Source organism: Marmota monax, unplaced genomic scaffold (genome assembly GCF_021218885.2).
Source record: "Marmota monax isolate L192 unplaced genomic scaffold, Marmota_monax_Labrador192_F-V1.1 WCK01_AAM20220418_F8-fsc00036, whole genome shotgun sequence".
Taxonomy (NCBI): Eukaryota; Metazoa; Chordata; class Mammalia; order Rodentia; family Sciuridae; genus Marmota; species Marmota monax.
The window spans coordinates 16,138,502-16,158,207 of NW_026694491.1; the positions used below are offsets into that span (position 1 = coordinate 16,138,502).

The window sequence follows — 19,706 nt, forward strand, 5'->3', positions numbered from 1 at the left end:
TGACTCAAATGGGGTAGGGAGGAAGAGCATGAGAAGAAGATTATCACTGAATAGGAAAGAGAGGTGGGAGGGAAAGGGAGGGAGAAGGGGAATTGCACGGAAGATGGAAGGAGACCCTCATCGTTATACAGAATACGTGTATGACGATGTGAGAAAAAAGAAAAAAAAGAAGTGTGTCACATTAGATTGGATAGACAGAAGTGATGGGAGGGGAGGGGAGGGGTAGGGGGAAAAGGAAGGGCAGCAGAATAAAATAGACATTATTACTGCTATATGTATATACGTGACTGCATGACCAATGTGATTCTGCAACCTGTACACTCAGAAAAATGAGAAATTATACCCCATCTGATTCAAATGTATGATATGTCAAGATCATTGTACTGTCATGTGTAACTAATTAAAACAAAAAAATAAAATAAAATAAAATAAAATGCTTGGGAATAGGAAAAAAAAGGAAAATGGACAAAGCTATGCTAAAGTGGACTAAGTAATTGTTATTAGTATGCATTTACAGAACATGAAGGATTTGAAGACTTTGAATTGATGAGTTTGAAAAACAATGGGAAATAACCAAATTCACAAAGACTTTTCCAGATTTAGGTATCTTTCATTTCCCTAAATCTGAACCAATGATTCTAATGGTGTTTGACTACCCTAACTGCTCCTGATTTGTACAGAACACAATGGCCCATTTTTAAAGAGACATAATAAAGCAGTAAATATAACATCGTGAAACTCTCTGCTACCTCCCAGCTGAAGTATACACCATTGCCAATGCTCTTACAACCAAGATTTTTTTTTTTTTAAATACTCACTACCAAAGTCAATCACTTCATATCTACCTGGGGAGGTAAACACTGTAGGAGACAGACTATCTCCCCATTAGAACCAACAGAAACAACTCTGAATTAAGGAAAGTAAAAAAACAAAGATATTAAGCTGATACGAGATTTACTTCCTAATTTTTTCCAGTGACAGCTCTCCTCCATGATATAAAGTAACTGGTGTTTGTTTTATGAAAAACAAATAAATATATTTAATATATCTAAGTAATTTAGCGGGGGGAAATAAGAGAGATGAAAAAGAAAAATACACCTCTATAAGCTAATTTGAACTGAGAATATATTTTTACAGCTGCCAAGAACTTCTAGAGGTAATTTTTCTTGTTTTTTTCTTCTGCTTTCTTTAAGGGGAGATTTGTTACTGAAGTTTATATTATCTGATTATTTAAATGAATTCAGTATCAAAAGAATAACTATAGTGCTAAGTCTGGACTTAGTTTGGAAATTCTAGGCTAAAGAAGAATATACTAACACAAAGCAGGAATTGGACAGAGATTTGTGGCCAATGTGCCCATCAGATCTCTGATAAAATACGGAGTAGAAAAAATAGAAAAAAGACCTTATGCCCTCAGGATCAAGCTGGGTAAATTAAATTGTTCTTGGTTTCTCTCAACTACAAAATCACTTTTACAAAAGTCAAAGAATAAAGCAAAAACAAGTCAATAATAAAATTTAATTAATAACTTGGAAATTAAAAAAAAATAATGTTCTCTTGATAAAAGTGTTAAAAGTCCAGGTAAATTAAAAAAAACAAATGGGAAAGCCCTTTTTAAAATGCATGCAACTTGGGGGCTGGGGTTATGGGTCAGTGGTAGAGTACTGGTCTAGTATGTGTGAGGCTCTGGGTTTGATTCTCAGAACCACATATAAATAAATAAAGTCCATTGACAACTAAAAATAAAAAATAAATAAAAATAAATGCATGCAACTTGCATAAAATGGAATGCTTTGTATCACTACAAAGGATTATTCTAAAATTAATTGTTCTAAAATTAATCTCCAAAGAGAGGCTGAGTCACTTACACAGGTTGGTATAAGTTACAGTGTAAGTTACTAGAAAGATCAGAAATAAGCAGACCAAAGCCAGAGCCACATCTATTTGTTTGCCACAATATAAACATCAGAGGTAAGTATGAGTAGTTGTGGCAGAATCCACTGCCCTCAAAGCAGAAAACATTCACCATCTTGCTCCTAATTCTTTACTTTTTTTTTTTTTTGTACTGGGCATTGAATCCAGAAGCACTTAACCACTGAGCCACATCCCCATCCCTTTTATTTTGAGACAGGTTCTCTCTAAGCTGCTTAGAGCCTTGCTAAATTGCTGAGGCTTGCTTTTAACTTGAGATCTTCCTGCCTCAGCCTCCGGAGTCACTGCAATTACAGGCATGCACTACTACACCCAGCTCCACCTGGCTCTTTACAGAGAGAGGATGCAGACCTCTGAGATTAGGCATCATGAGTGATGAGTTTGACATTGGATAATATCATTCCTTTAGGTCTTTTTAAATTTTCACAATAGATAATGGGAAATTAATTTCAGAATTTAAGGAAAAGCATGCTATTTTTCTCATAAAGAACAAGGGATCAGAGTCACTCCTGGTTCAATGCATAAGATGAGAGCAAAACTAATGTAAAAATGACATGCATTAAGAGCTAGAAAGTATGATTGACTTGGGAAAGATTTCATTTTAGATAATCAAGTATTAACTGAATTTATGAAACAGCAAAAAAGATGACTTCATCATGCAAAAGGGAGATATGGGGGTATTATTTTAAGTAGAAATAGTTTCTTCTGAAAGGTGAAACTCAAAACATACAGCTTTCTTCAGTTTGCAGTAAATACTTGGCCTTCACAAAATGTTATTGTAAGCACTTTGGGATTTAATCTCTTGTTCGTAGAAAAGTATGTGAAACTTAATATCTATACAAGAAATACATCTTTCCAATCTGATCATTTCAAAGACAAGAAAAGTTTTTATTTTACTAATTTTTAAAAAAAATATTAGGAATAAAATTACTATTATTTTTTTGGGGGGGGGCTTGAAGCATCCTCAGACACACCCATATTAGGAAATGCCCTCCTGGAGAAGTTAAATGATTTGTCCACAATTACACAACTAAGTAGCAGCAAAACCTGTGTGAGAGCCAGGGCCTCCTGATTAGAACTGCAGGATTCATGTCATTACACCATATGGCCACACTTTTCACAGCATGTTCCCTTTATCTCTGAAATCACAACTTCTCTCAAATGTCTAACATTTTTCAGAGGCTTTTGCGTAATTAATCTAGAAAAAGGCCACCAGCTGGATGCAAAGGTGCAGGTTCAAGCAACCTTTATATAAATCTGATGTAAATCAGCAAACGTCTTAATGGCATATTAAATTTTTATGGAATCGTTCTCCAATAATTAACTTTATGTTATTGCTCTTTTAAAAGTTGCTCAGTAGTGAATTTGCCTCAAGGAAGTAAGGTCAGGCATATTTTAGGATGGCCATTTCTTTAAAAGCATAAAGAAATATTCCAAATTCAGTCTCTTCGTTATATACGTTTGTCTAAAAATGTTTTCTTTTTTCACACAGGTAAAGAACGGAAACATTTTATAACTTTGATAAAACTCTTGACAAGGTTAAAAAGTCAATTTTAAATTTTAAATACAACCTGATTATTGCTGCACCTGTAAGACATAGAACAACAACACAGTAAAAAAAAAAACACGGGAAAGAATTAAGAAGTACCCACGTTCGTAGATACACTGGTAAGCTACTGTTACTCAAAACGTAAGCGCTGCATGCACCAAGCACAAAGCCAACGAAGCAATGGAATAGTCATAAAAGATTTTTTTCCAGAAAATTCCATTTATGGAGGGGCCTACAATTTATCATAGTTTTGGGGAAAAAAAAATTAAGAAGCCAAGCCTTCTGACCCAAACATAACCCCAAAGAAGATATCCTGGGTACCCAGATTCCATTATCAATTTGTTAAACAGTAAACAAGGCAGCCAAGCATATTAGAAGCAGCAGTGAAAACACTCAGGGGCTGCACTGACTTTAACCAGGTCTATTAACCCTCATTGTTAGAGGTCAAAACCTCCCTACAGATCCTTTGTATGACTTGAAAAGAAAACTAAAAACAAACAAACAAACAAACAAAAAACCACATTTTTAAAAATAGGTAATTACATAAATCTATATCCCTTAAAGAAAATATTGAATTGAGATTGTGATAATTACAAAAACCCTGAATATACTTTCAACCAATAAAATATGTACTTTGGTTGGAACAATTTTATGATATTGCAAATTATATCTCAATAATAAAACTTAAAAAAAAAAAAAGCAAAAGAGCCTGACCTGAAATGAGACAATCTATAGTTTTTATTTATTCTATTTACTTTAAACATATCCCACAGAAGTTCTAATATTTATTGTTACAAAGAACCACCATGTTAGAAATTACATAACACATGGTTTAGGTACCCTACACTGCCTTTGAATAATGATTTTTTTCAAAAGTCGAATTGTATCTGACCTCATGGTCTTTGGACACTGACTCAGGAAATGTGAAGATCTTTTTTGATATAGATAGAGGGAAACTTAGGCATCAAAAGTAGTCTATACTGGGGCTGGGGTTGTGGTTCAGTGGTAGAGTGCTTGCCTAGCACAACATATAAGCAAATAAATAAAGGTCCATCAATAACTAATAAGGTAATCTATACTCCACACCAAATGTGCTGCGCAGTTTAGGATCCCTTATTTGTATTTTTAATGAAATTTGCAATTTGCCTGCTTTTGAGAAATATCATGTATTTCAGAGGAGGTAGGAGGAGTTGATAAAGGCTTAGTGAAATATAGTCAAGTCCAACCTCAAGAACAGATTCACAAAGCCTCTCCTTAAAGTCTGTTGAATAAAGGCAAGACTAGAGTGAAAACAATATATCCCTGTAGAGCAATTTGATGTCAGGCTCAGAATATCAAGATCACAAAGCCTGTTCCCCTTCAGGGACAGGAATACAAAGGAAAAAGACAACCCAGTGAAGAAGCAATGAATACACAATGCCAGTACTACTAATCCAATAAGGGGAGGGGGGGAGGGAGGGGGAGGGCAGGGGGGAGGGAGGGGGAGGGGCAGGGGGGAGGTTCCTGGCCTGCACACACATGCTAGGCTAGGCAAGTGCTCTACCACTGAGCAACATCCTCAGTCCAACTACTCATCGTAATGTTGCTAGTCAGCTAAAAACTTTAATCTAAAACCTTAATTAGGCTACTTTTTACTTTGAAATGCAGTCTTCCTGCACACTGAGTAATTTAGAGTAGTTCACTCAACCTCTTTGAAAAAATGGGATAAAAATAATGAAGTCACAGAGGTATTGTGACTGTTCTGAGAATGTCAATGTAAGTTCCAAGGGAGCAAGCCTGCCTATTTTCTTTACTAGTTTATCCTCAACATCTAGAAGAGAGTGTTGAATCTAGCAGATAATCTTTACATACTCAAAAGCAAAAAAAAATAATAATAAAACCCTTTGATAAATGTCTGATCACCTGAGAGACACACTCAGGGAAAAGACAAGTTGACACAGAACACAAATGAAACACATAAGCATGAAATGGTCTTTAATTTAAAAAAATAAAAACAAAACCTGTATGAGCTGAGTTGTTTATATGCCACTACATTTCTCCCATTCTCTCCGACTCTTCTCTAATTTGTCTGATGCTTGTGCTTCTCTAGCACTTTATATGAAATTCTACTAGCAGTTTAGTGCAGGGTAATACCATCATTATATACATGATTGCTACTTCCTGGGGTCGGGATAAAAGATGATGCATCTTCGTACTTTTATCATCCATAAAACTAGCTATTGTATGTGGAAGAACAGATTATTTATGTTTAAAGTTATTAGAGGTAAACAGCATTGGTCCTAAATGCAAGTAATAGGAAAAAATGGCTATTGCTTTCATAATATTATCTGGATCTCCCATTTTCACTAAGATTGTGCAAGAATAATATAATAGGAAGATGATGAGCTTTGGAGCCAGGAATTCAGAATGAGATTCCCTCTTCAGTGTGTATGATCTGTGAATCATTGGACAAATTTTTTTCACTTCCATAAGCCTCAGTTTATCTTATCCATATCATTCATGTAAATGAGCTTAATAATACCTACTCTCTCAGAATGGAACCAAATAATGCTCAGAAGACTCTTCCCTAGCACACCCTAAGCCTAATGGTGGGTGTTATCATTATTACCACCAGATCTGTGTATATGCAAATGAAAGCTAATGAATTCAGATGGGTTATTTTTCTTTCTCTTTGAACAATATGCAAGTCAGTACAGCAGTGGAAAAGATTATACTGCAGAATGCAAAAGAATCAAAGACTACAAATTATCCTGTCCAAAATCCAGAAACTTCAGGCTGCTGCTTTGACAATTTAAATTCAGTCCGTTCCTCAGTCGCCCGGCCTATTTCAACTGGCACCACCCTATTTTCTCCTTTCTTGCTATTTTACCTCTAAAAATATGTTCATTTGTGGGGGTAAATTCTCACTTTTCACATTAGTATGGTCATGCATTCAAATTCACCAGACAGCAAGAGACTAAAGTCATATTCTAGGGTCAAAGAAGCTTTACAGACGATAGCCATGGCATTTTTAAAAGTTCCATTGCAGTCCTGGAGTTATAATCAACAAGATGAATGATCATACACCTTCCTGATGTGTCTGCTGCAATACTTGCTTCCGAACAGTGCTTCCTGGAAGAGTTGGAAAAGGGTAAGAGAGGAGATGCCCTATTTATTAATTCTCCACTTCTAGACAAATCTGAAGCCTAGCATCACCAAAAAGAAGAGCTCTCTATTGAGGGGTAACCTCTTTCACACAATGACACACTGTCAGTAAAAGCAAAGAACCAAATTAAGAAGAAAAATACACTGTGATTTTAGTTTGTCAAGCTCAGAGTCCCTATAAAAGTAAACAAGCCATCTGACTATGGGTTTAAATGAAGCTGGAGCACTAAGTACAAAATTCAAACAAGGAAGCCCATTGAAGCAAATTGAGGGGAGGGGAGGAAAAGGAGGGGCCTGAAAGCAAGAGAGAAACAAAAATAAAACAACAACACAATTTCAAAAGGAAGCTTGGAATTATTAATGTAGAAAAGAGAACTTAAAGAAATCAAAAGGGGTGAATTGGGCTGGGGATACAGCTTAGTGGCAAGAGCACTTGCATAGCAGTTCAATCCCTAGTACCAACAACAAAGAAAGAAAGAATTGTGATTAATGAGGGACTTAAGTAATGGGTACACGGAGTGTACTCATTAGCAGCAGCATGTCGCTGAAGTCTAACTAGCAAATTAACACTTTCCATAGTAACAAGATTTGTTTTGTTTGGTTTTTGGTACCAAGATTGAACCCAGAGGTGCTTAATCATTGAGCCACAACTCAAAAAAAAAAAAAAAATTGTTTATCTTTTTAATTTAGGGACAGGGTTTTTCTAAGTTGCTTAGGGCTTCCCTTAGTTTCTGAGGCTGGCTTGGACCTTGAGATCCTCCTGTGTCATCCTCTGGAGTGCTGGGACTACAGAGGTGTGCCACCCAGCCCAGCATCAAGTTTTTTTAAATATTAAAGGAGACAATGTGACTCTTCTCTCAACTCATCAAGTGCCTAATTTCTGTGGGCTTCAAATTCTGTTAAAGGTAGGGGTGACATGTAGATAGAGAGATGATTTCTAATATTCCTGTCATGTTATCAAATCTTATTATGACAACTGTGGTTTTTTTTTTTTTTCTTTTTTAACCAGATTATATAGGAGAATAAATTCTCAGAGTCCACCACTGGGTCCCAAACCAAGCTACTCATCAAAATCACAGAGCAAGCTTTTAAAAAATTTCCTCCTCCCATGCCACCTCTCCAGCAGCTCTCCCTCAACCCCTCAAAACCAAACAAAACATCAGCAGATCAAAATATTCAGTAGCTACCAGTTTTATGCTGCAAGCTCTAGTATAAAATAGCTTATCCAGGAGTGGCTGATGACCACCCAAGTTTGGTCTTCAAAGAAAATTCATGATGAATTCTAAAGGATCTTTAAAGGAAATGGCCACACTATCCACCCAGCTGCCCATTTCATGTATCATCTGTCAATTAACTCAGAATTTTAAATATTGGATTTTTTTCTGCCATCAAACCAATTTTACCAATAGATTTATCTCAGAAAGGCAAAGTTACTAAAATTTCAGTTTCTGGCAAAATAAATGTCAGCTGAATGTTAAGGCATCCAAAACATTTTATGAAAGTTTGGCAGTGTTTTCTATTGCTTTAAAGACAATAGTGTCTGCTTTTTATGCCTTCCCTGTGAGGTGGGGAAATAAACTAAACAGCTGGCCGAGGACAAAAAAAAAAAAAATCTAGCTTCAACCTTTCTGCAAGAAGGTGTGTTATAATAGAGATTCTGGAATCAGTTGCAACAATATTGCCTGCCAGATTGGGGAAGAATAGGAGAAAGAAAGAGATTAGCATTCACCTTCAGGTGATAACAGTACTTCCTTCTTCTCAGAAGAATGAGACTTGAATGTTGCAAGCAATTGAAACTACTGAACTAATCTTCCTTACTATAAACCTGGCTAAAAGGATATATAAGGGAAATAGGGAGGTGGGGGGAGGAGAACAGGAAGGCCTGGCTCCCCTTCACTTTCAGATCTATAAGCAACAGCACCCTCCTGAGCCCAAAAGGGAAAAATCAAGCTATAAAAGTGTGAGATGATGGCAAGATCCTAGCAACAGAGGAAAATAAAAGACTGACATATATACTTCTTTTCAGTCAATCGAACAAAAGATAATTATCAAATCATGCTGTTCAGGAAAATTATCTTGAAAAAGACGATTTTCCTCAACTTTCTTTCAATTATCAGCACTGATGAACAGGACAGCAAACACTCCATTCTTTGTTGATTGACACTTCACCATGCATTCCATTAACTAGCCTATGTGGTTCAAGAACAGACACAGCCATGCTTACTGAGTGTTCCATAAAATGACAGATAAAATGTTCATGAATGTTGAAATACTGCAGAAATGCAAATAAAATGCTCATAATAGTAATGATACCTACTATTGAAAAGGAACCTGGCTGGAAGAGCATACGTTGACTATTTCATACCTAACAACACAAGATAAATATTATATCCCTGATTTTCCAGATCATGAACTGATGTTCCAAGAAGTTTAGTAATTTACCCAAGGTCACATAGCTACAAAATGACTGAGTTTCTAATGAAGTGAGAAGATAAAGTCATATTCTAAAGTCTAAATCTGCAAGCTCTAGTCTAGAATGTCTGCGTGAAAAGCTTAGCCAGATACCAAATGGTTATTCAAAGGAAACAGTGGTTCCTTTTACAGAATTAAATATGCTTGATTTTTATCACATTATGTTAAAGAGAATTTAAGAAGAAAGCAATTATACACAGTGGAACACATAAACTTGCAGATTTTTGCCTGAATCTTCAAATTTGAAGAAATAAAAATTTCTAAATTTGAACTTTTCCATTTCATAAAACTTATGGAAATACTTTCAAATCATCCATGCACAAGATCAGTATAATCTGACTACATTATACATGATTGTATACATACAAATGCTTCCTACAGAATACACAACACAAACATGCTATCATATAAACTATGTTATAGGAGAAGAGCACTTATGAGGTAAGGTGTCTGTATGTTAAAAACTAAGAATGCACTGGAAAGTCTGGGATGGTACTGCTAACAGATTTAACAACTCAAAATTCACAAAACTAAAATATTTAATTCATTCTTTTCCTGATTTTTAAGTATACAAAATTTGGTTACTTTGAAATTCACAATTAAAATTCAGGTCATCAAAAATCCCTGCATTTAACATCCCTTGGTATGTGGTTTACATTTAGCCATATCTCACTGAAGACTCTGGATATATTTCCCATGTTTACAGTTACTAAAAACTAACTCGGTTTTTTATTATTTTTTTTTTAATGTCCTTCTTTTTCCCCTTGATGTCCCTGTTTTCTTTGAACCTAACATTAATTATAAGCAAAATGACAACTAATACATAAAAACACAGGAATTGCAGATTCCCCTCTCTTATCAAAGAGAAGTATTACTATCTTTGTACTCTATTTTTTTATAAAATTGAGTGGATAAACATCTAGAGAAAGAAAAATTGTCCTTTAGAAACACTGACTTCTCTAATGAAGGCGGAAATTACTGAAGAAACATGTATTAAATTGTGAATTCATGCTATCTCACTTGATACAAGAGTTATAATCAGACCAACAGAGCATACAAGAGCCATCTGGGCGCTGTGGCCTTGTAAAGACAAACACAGAGAACAAGGGCACATTGACCTTCTCACCAACAAACCATCACAGACACTGGCAATACGAGGTGCTGTTTTTCTCTCTTCATTTCTCACTATCCTTTCTGAAGAAAGGAATACTATGATCAATTATTATGAAACCTGAAATTTTAAAGAAAAATAAAACATACAAATAACACATACAAATGGCCTTACCATTGTATCACATTTCATATGTGTTGTAATTATGGATGCTTTTGATATAATAGTTTTATCCATCCCAATCCCCATCTCATTTCTACCTATTAAGGAATCTGTAATATACTCATAGGATTCAGGCTTTCCATAGCTTAAATTTTATCTGAGAAGTCAACACTAAATTAGTATTTCCATTGTTCTAGGAATTTAAGGCAGGAATCAGCCATTCCAGACAATGACAATGGATTTCAAATTTGTGCAAGCTGTGTCGTTTTCTGCAAAACTGACAGTGCTGAGTTTAAGTATGAGTTTAAGTAATCACGAGATTCCCCCCTCAGTCAATTTGATTCCTGCCAGGCAGCAGGTTATGGAAAATTGAGCCGAGTGATGTAATATGCACCCCAGACGTGGTGTTATGAGAACGGCATAGACGATTTCAATGAGACTCATTATTTATTCATCACAAGGTCCAATTTGGGTGTCATTTTCACTGACAATATATTGAGTTAACTGGTTGAAATTCAGTGCTGATGCTGAATATAAAAAGGACCCTCTTAAAATTTTTTTCTGTCTTCCTGTATGAAAAAGTACAAAACAAAGAGGGATATTGTACTTGTGGCCATTCATGCTCATATTTGAACATTGTTCAGCAAGGCTAGAAGAATGGACATGGGGGAAAGCTCTTAAGGACTCCCTGTTTTTCTCATTAGGAATATATAATAATATATCAAATATTACTAAATAAAAAGTCAAATAATACTCATCTTGAGAAAATAAATGTTTTTTAATGTTAAGGACAGAGATGTACACCAATATGAGGCATACTCACTAAATGCGATATAAACTTCAATTCCTGAGTCTAATTCTCATCTTCTTCATGGAAGGAACCCTTGCCTCATGCTTCCGAAAGGAAAGAGGGTTAGAGACATTCTTCCTGCTCAAAGAAGCAAGTTGGAGCACGGTTGCACATTTCTAGATTCTTCCTGTGGTCCAGCCAAAGTTCAAATACATGTAAAGACTATGCACTGTCTCTCAACATTCTGGAGGCCATACCAAACCTTAAAATGCCCTCCTATCATTACACACTCCCAGCAGGTCTTCATCTGCTTTCCCTGACTCATTCTCCTTTGTAAACTTCACGCACCATATCTGTCTGCTAAAACCACTGCCTAGGACTGCAGATTAGGTTCAGGGCACAGCATGTGCTTAGCAAGCACGAAGACCAGGGTTCAATTCCCACCATTGCAAAAGTAAATAAATAAGTAAAACCACTTCTTAGTGGTCCCTCGTAACACCCTGTGAGTTTCTGCTTATTCTATAACTCCCATTCTTTGCTTTTCTCGCCAATCATAAATGTTTACATCTATCTTTCATGCCACTGCTCCAGAAAGTTTCTTCAACCCCTCAGCTGAAAGCATCTTCCCTTTCCTCTAAACTTCCCCAGCACTCCCAATGCCTCTCTCTCCTCCCCCACTTCTTTCCAGCATGAATATCATTTCTGTATTTTACATCTTTACACTACTCCATAAAGTCCTTCAGAGAAGACCCTTATCCATTCATCTTTGAAACCCCACACCATCCAATACAGTGCCTGATACAAAGATGAATTTCATTGTTAGGCACAATGGGGCACACCCATAATCCCAGCAATTCTGAAGGTTGAGGCAAGAGGAGCTAAGTTCTAGGCCAGCCTGCACAACTTAGCAAGACCCTGTCTCAAACTAAAACCAAAAAGAATTGGGGATGTAACTCAGTGGTAAAGTGTCCCTGGATTCTACCCCTGGAACAAAAAGGGAAAAAAAAACAAAGATAACTTTTTCTTTTTAAAACAATTTGTGAATAGATCACTGTATCAAATATTAAGTCTCTACTGCAAGCATCACAGAAGATTGCAATGGTAATCGGCCTCCCATTTTACTCAACTTCAACCTAAACTGCAACTAGAATATAGAATCATCTTAAATCAGCTGAGCCAAGGGGCCAACCTGCAGGAATAAAACACCTTATTAATCTTTGACTTTTTGAATTGTAAAATATTTCTGAACCTCGACTTTACTTATGTTACTATCTGGTTAGCACTGTTGGCAGCTATTCAAAGTTTTATAGTAGTACTACAGGTCATGAATATTAAATGCTACAACAAGTTTACTGGGAGGAAATCCAAATTCATTTTTAAGTGCATGACAAATAGCCCTACAGTTTCAATAAGTCTAGGAAATACGGAGATCAGAATCAGGGATCTTGCTATGTCTAGGTTCTTACAAAGTTAAGGGTAAGAGAGGGGAAAGGAAAGGAAAGTCATACGAAAGTGGAAATACTACTTGAAATAGAGTGGCACAGATGTTAATTGAAGAAAATTAGAAACAACAAATAGATATTTCATTCAGTGTAATGGAAATGAGGGTCACTACTTGAGCAAAATCACAACCTAGTCTAGAAACAAAAAGGGACAGAGCCAGAAATGAGCCCATCATTTGCCATAAAGCATATAAAAAGGACATGTAGAGTCAACAGGCAAAGAGACCATGTATCTCCCTTCTCCTGCTCTTCAGTACACAAAACAGACATACACAAGCACCATGTATACCATCTATGGTGTTCAGCTAGGCAATGAATCAAAATCCTAGAACATAACAAACTCCCACGTTTGAAAATCATTCTCAAGACAAACCTCATAAATGGTTCGGCAATATTGGTCATTTGTTAGTTTTGATCTGATCACTACATTTGAATACAGAAACAAGCTTCAGTGACACCTAAAAATAAAAAAAACTTCACAGACCCTGGGCACCCTCCATAATCTATATCTTTTTTGGCATTAAAACAACAAAAAAAGTTATTTCTAGAAAGAGATGACTCACTCTTCAAATGAAGCAATGCGTCCCATTTTCCCATATAGGAACTTAGTCTACTTATCTTGTTTATGTGAAGTAGAGCCACCAAATTTATTTTTAAGATAATGCACATCTTGGAAGCAACTACAGTCAAACAAATGTCATCATCTTTAGAGAAGTTCTTAAAAGATCCAACTGAAAGGGTCCATGTTTCCCAATCATCTCAGGCTAGTATCACAATTGCTACAAAGACTTTCTGATTCCCTTTTTTTTTTTTTCTTCTTTCTCTTTAAAATTGTCTATCTATAACTGAATAAGTGATTATAAGGCTAAAAAAGAAAAACAAAAACAAAAAAAAATCATAATGTGTCCACATTAAAACAGTTAACAGATGTTTTAAAACTCCAGAAAATAGCTACTAGACAAGAAATGACGGGTGCTGGATAAAAAAAAAGTGTTGTTTTTATTGATTTTATTACCCAAATACCTCCTAGGGTAATGGAAGGCTTGTTTAAAAAAAAAAATTGTAGGCAGACTAAAAAGTCCAGTATTTTTTAACAAGGTTATTTTAAGTATATTTCAAGGATCCTCCCCCTACCTCTTGTTTTTTGACCACATGAGACTAAGTAAGTGAAAGTAATGTAAGGAATGCTAAAACAATCATTTGGTGAGAGGTCAAAAAAAAATTATTTTTCTGACGCGTGTCTTCCAATCTCACCTTCCAGACCTCATTAGCCTAGGAAGGAAATTCTCATTATATAAAGGAAGAGTACAGGACTTCACTTTACCATTATAGCCACATACTTTAAAAAGCTTAAGTGTGAATTAAATAATTTACTAAGTACCTACTATGTGCCAGCTGTTGCACAAGAGGCCAAAGATAACAAAAGAAATACGAGAAACAGACACCTGAGGCTAACAGCTAAGAATATTTTCAAACTCTGATTTTTGTTCATATACTTTTCTGAACGTTTTATATTTAATGTTTTCTGACAAATCTAACTACTGACAAAATTATAGTCTGTCAGTATTCAACCATATTATTTCATACGTCATATTACTTCTCTCAATAAGCATTTGTTAAGTTAAATGTGTTAACATTTTTAGTATACTGAGAACAGTGGCTGGCGGGTGTAAACTCTCTAAGTGTTCATTAAATACTGAATAAAATATCCACATCTACTGGATGTTAGGTACTTAGTATTTCTCTCATACTTCACCAAAGAAGTATATAACTTTCAACATCTCCTTTGCAGAAGAGCAAAAGCCTTGTACGTAATACATGCATCTTTTGAAACAAGTGTCAGAGTCAAAATCCGACCATACCAAAGATCTTGCCTGGCCTCCAAAGGGTTTGTTTTTAATTAGTAACCAGTATTTAAAGATAGACTAAAAAATAAAAATATAAAGATAGAGCATGTTGTAGTGGCACCCCCTTTCTCAACAGAAAATCTTAACTGGGTTTCTCCAGAAATCTTCACCATGGCTGATTTTAGGACTGTCAACAAAAGAGTCTCTACCAAAGAGTTCAATGTAGATAAACTTCCTTTTTTCGTGTTGCCCTATTTTACTTGGCCACTAGCCTAGAAGAAATCCACACTCCAGGTGCTGGATACCCCATTACTAGTTTTTCACAAACATGTATCCAGTATAGTAGTTTGTAGAAATGTGTAAACAAGGTCTCTGGTCTTGAGCTGGGGCTTCACAGAGATGTCTACGTTTCTAAGATAAGAGAAGTTACCAATTGGGCTCCATGGTAACAGCTGACAGGGGTGCGAAAGAAAGAGGAGAAGAAGCTCTCCCCTTCTCAGGTGTTGTCCTTAAAGGGTTAACTTGCCCAGAACAGTGAAAGAAAAAACTACTTTTATGTGACCTTCTGCAGACTGTGAACTTCTGAGCCCTGCCCATTACATGCTGGATATAAAATTCTGAAACTACCTGAACTCAGAGTTCAGGAGATTAATTGATTACAGCAAAAGCTTTGCCCTCTGAACCTGTCTATAACCAAATAAAACTGTTTCCTGCTATCTTCAGTGCCTTGCCTTGTCTGTCCCTACAACAATGTCACAGAAAGTTAGATTTCTGTCTTTTTAGAAAAAACTTAAGCTCTGTCCCACAGAAACCTGCATTTCTTTATTGCCTTAATAGGGGTGTGAGAAGGACAGTAGTGCCAAGGTTTCTGCATTGCCCTGGTAGACACTTGAATTTGCAGACCACAATATAATTATAAAAGTTACAGAACCAGACCCACCAACATTATGAAGAGAGAGGCTAGATATTCTTACTTTGATAGAAACATTAAGGATTAAACAGTAAAAATGGAGACCCCCTCACTGCTGATCCTAACAAATCCCTGTTTTAAGGGGACCACTGTTTTTAACCAGCTCTCTAAATTTGCCTGACATAAACATCTGTATGCTGGAGTCTTCTGTCCATTTTCGTAGGGCAAGGAAGTTTATGTCACTTGGCAATGCACCACTGATTGGTGAGATATTTACAATGATTTTTCTTTTCAGGTTGAAAAGGACTCTCTAAATTCTTTTAATCCCCTTCTATCAGAAAGAATCTCTGATCATTCACCATAGGCATAAAATCCATATATTTTACATCTAGAATATGGGAATTTCTGTAACTTCCTTATGCAATCTATCCAGTCTTCAGAAGCCTCACAATCATGAGATTGTATGTGAAAGCATCTGTAAGCTTCACTTGGATTCCTAAGCAGTTCTTATTTCATACTCTGTCAAATCATTCTATGGTTTTTGTTTATTTGGAGAGGATATGGGAATTGATCACTCAGCTTTATCCTCAGCCCTTTTTACTTTTTTGATATAGTGTCTTGCTAAATTGTGCAGGTTGGCTTCAAACTTGTAGTCCTCCTGCCTCCGCCTCCTGAGTTGCTGGGTTTGCAGGCATGCACCACCACACCAACTTCAAACAAATGTATATTTAAAGACGACTAGAAGTTTATCTTTTGTCCTCTTATGGTAAAGTCTTACAATATATCCATCAATGCTGCCTCTTTCTCTCCAATAATATGTATACCCAGCACTCCAGATCACCTCACACTGAACACCTCACAATTCCTATCATCAGAACAACTTCAGGACAACAATAACTGTCTCCATTTCCAGATGAAGAAGCAGATAATGCAACCAGCCCAAGGTTACTCAGCCCTTATGATACTATTCCACATTAATTTCCTTTCTACCACATAGTCAGTGGGGCATACATCTATTTATTCATCTCCACACCTCAGAGTACATATAGTAAAAAGATCCTAGTATCCTAACCTTTCTTGGGTGACCTTCACCTCAGCTGGAAATAAGGTAAATGGAAAAAGGATCTCTATGATTCCTTCTAAATTCACAAAATCTATTATCCTAATGCTCTTACTAAGCTCATTGGTCCCAAAGCTAAGAATGACAAAGAGCTAAGATGGGACATTAACTATCAGATGAAGGGTCATGCTGCCCCCATTTATACCACAGCTGTTGTCTGGCCTGCAGGCAGCAGCTGCCAGAGTCTGGGAAAGTATCCATTTGGAAACATCTCAGGACCCTGAACCTTCAACATTATTAAGTCCCTTCTCATAAAACAAGGGACTTCACACTCACTACTCTTATGATTTCTCTGCTACTGGTATTTCTCATTTATATCAGGTAGCAGTGATAGGAGTTAAGATTGCTAGATAAAATAAAGAATGCCTAAATGAATTTTAATTTTAGGCAGATAATTTTCTAAGTATGTCCCAATTATTGCCTAGAACTTTCTTACAGTAAGGAGTGCTACAGTAAACAACTCGGCCCTTGAAAACATGCTTCAAGAATTGAAAACATCTCAGAGAACTTCAAAAGGTCCTAAAAGCAAGTCCTAAATTAACATAACAAAAATAATGAGATGGCAAAATGGAAATTGGGCCTAAGAAACCACAATGTTTCATGGGCTAGCAACAAGAGGTCCTAAAAGCTTCTGAGCATGCATCCTCAAAGAGAATGAGGACAAGGATCATGCACTACACTTTTTCTATTTGAATCTCTAAAGAGATTGTTATTGTTGATGACATCATTTTAAAGGAAAAAAATGATTACTCTCTTTAAATATCCTTGAAAGAATTACAACTAACATGAAATTAAGAGCTTGGCTTTTAAACCATATGTTGTTTTCCAGCATCAAACTCTACCCAGAGTTTTCTTTAAAGATTTGGTGTTTAATTGAAATTACAAAAGAATGTCATTAAGCCCTTGAGACTTGAGTTCTAAGTGAAAAGGTTATGCCTCCCACAGAGCAAAAGCACAGCCGGAATTACACTGCCTACCAAGTGAAAAAGACAACAATTAAAAATAGATGTTTTGGTTTTTGTTTCTCTTGCTTTAAAAAAAAAATTTTCTTCCCAATTCAATTTTTTTTTAAATGTTTTTTTTTTTTTCTATATTTATTCTTTAGTTCTCGGCGGACACAACATCTTTGTTGGTATGTGGTGCTGAGGATGGAACCCGGGCCGCACGCATGCCAGGAGAGCGCGCTACCGCTTGAGCCACATCCCCAGCCCATTCCCAATTCAATTTTAAGGAAAAGTTGGGAACTGGAGGAAAAAAGTAATCAAAACTAGAAATACTCAACAGCTTTTTAAAGCAAGAATACAAAACATAAATCCTTGCTGGTTGGGCACAGTGGCCGTCCCAGCTATAGAGGAGATGGAAGCAGTACGAATACTTGAGTGGCCAGTTCAGGACCAGCCTGGATAACACAGAGCTATTCTTCTTCAAAAAAAAAAAAAAAAAAACGAAAACAAAAAACATTCCTCACTTGTGTCCAAAAGGAAGGTGAGAGCTAGCTTGCCTAAAACATGGCTGAAGTTTCCAACTCCTGACCCTATTCAGTGTTTACTCTTAAAGTCAACCAAAGTACGTTTTCTGAGTGCAGGAAAGTTAGGGAGGTAGGAAGGCAGGCAGTTTCTGGAGACACCCTGTCCTGCCAGAGTCTTCCCTCTAACTCTGTAGCAAAAACAGCTCAATCTCTCAGTACCTAGGGATCCTAAACCCCTTCTGTGACCTTGAAACAACACCATTTTGAAACCCCTAAGGAAATACAGAAGAACTAATGTAAAACCCAGAATCTGAAGGGCTTAATTGGCCTCAGGGCGAAACTTATAAATAACCACTTTCTGTTTTGACTCTTCTATTTTTATACACTTTGAGAAAGGTGAATATGAATCGCTGTTTAAGAATTTGACTTCTCAGTGCACTAGAGAGAAGGGTTGTTTTCCAAACCAGGAAAAGTAATACTAAGGAATGACTGAGGATTTCCCCTCTCTACCCCGCAGCATCAAGCTCAATTATCAGCTAAGTTATTTTTACAAATAGACATTATAGGTGATTTATTGGATTACAGAGATTTTGGCAGAAATAAACAGTGAATTAAAACCAATAAAGATACATATTCATTACAAGGCAAAATTATTCTTCTACCACCTTGGAAATCATGAAAATAAGAAACCCGAGAAATAAAACAAGCAGTGAGGGAAACCCTGCTTAGTAGGGAAAGGTCAAAAAGGACACTTCCACTTACTGAAGATCAGAAAGGAACTTATTTTAAATTCTGCTTGAAGAGGAACAAATTTGCTTTTTAAATGGTGGCAAAGAACCAAGCAAGCAGATTACTCAGTAATCCAATGCCCGAGAGCCAACAATCACTTACTTTGTAAATGGCAGGTAGGATCTGTTTCATTTTCAGCCTGTGAAAGACAAAGACATCATAAACTGCTGAAACCGCCAGAACAGTCACTCCTTGTTCCTTCCACAACATGCTGCATCCTGCGCACAGTCCTGTCCCAAGGAACCAGCCCCAAGTCCTGGCTGAGTAGCCTCTTGTAGAACAGTGTTTAATGTAGCAGAGCAAGGAGAGGAGAAAGAAGAGACTGGCCCCGACATCAGCCCGTCCCACGATTCCTGCCACTGCCTCTGTGTGAATGGGGTGGGAGGCAAACATCAAGCCAGCCATGAAGGTCCAGTATCCATCACCAAGGAGGTTCTTGGAGAAGCTTGTGAAGAGACCAGTGACAGCCGCATGCAACAGGACATTGACAAGGTGGTAGCTCCAGGGATTCAACCCTCCAATGGCATGATTCAGGCGAAAAGAGAGAGTGCAGAGTGGCCGGTAGGACTTGTGGCTGCCACTGTGGGTCAGAAGAGTCCCCCAAAAATCATTGTAGAAAATGTGGGTCCATGGAGTTTCTGGGAGAAGGTCCTGGTTAGTCTTGATAGCACGGCTAAAAAACAAAATGTTGAGAAAAAAACAAATGTAAAATGCAAAAAGGGAAAAAAAAAAAAAAGAAAAAAGAAATACTATGACATTGCTAAGATATTGCCTTCCTTGGAAACTTGATTATTATGTGGCTTTTGATGGGATTCCAAGTATATTTGGGGGAATTTGGATCCTCCCATTAATGCTGACTAACACCACAATTAGGGCTGCATTTCTTTTCCTGGAAAGCTTTCTTCCTTGT

General features: G+C 36.7%; 1 protein-coding gene across 1 annotated transcript in view; it reads right to left on the reverse strand.

The window, feature by feature from the left end:
- Tmtc2 (transmembrane O-mannosyltransferase targeting cadherins 2) overlaps nt 1–19,036 on the reverse strand; it is a 227,531-nt gene extending 208,495 nt beyond the window's left edge. Inside the window, exon 1 of the mRNA XM_058571325.1 lies at nt 18,770–19,036. The gene's annotated coding sequence lies outside the window, so the exon portion shown is untranslated. The remainder of the gene's footprint in view (nt 1–18,769) is intronic.
- Nucleotides 19,037–19,706: the final 670 nt, after the last annotated feature.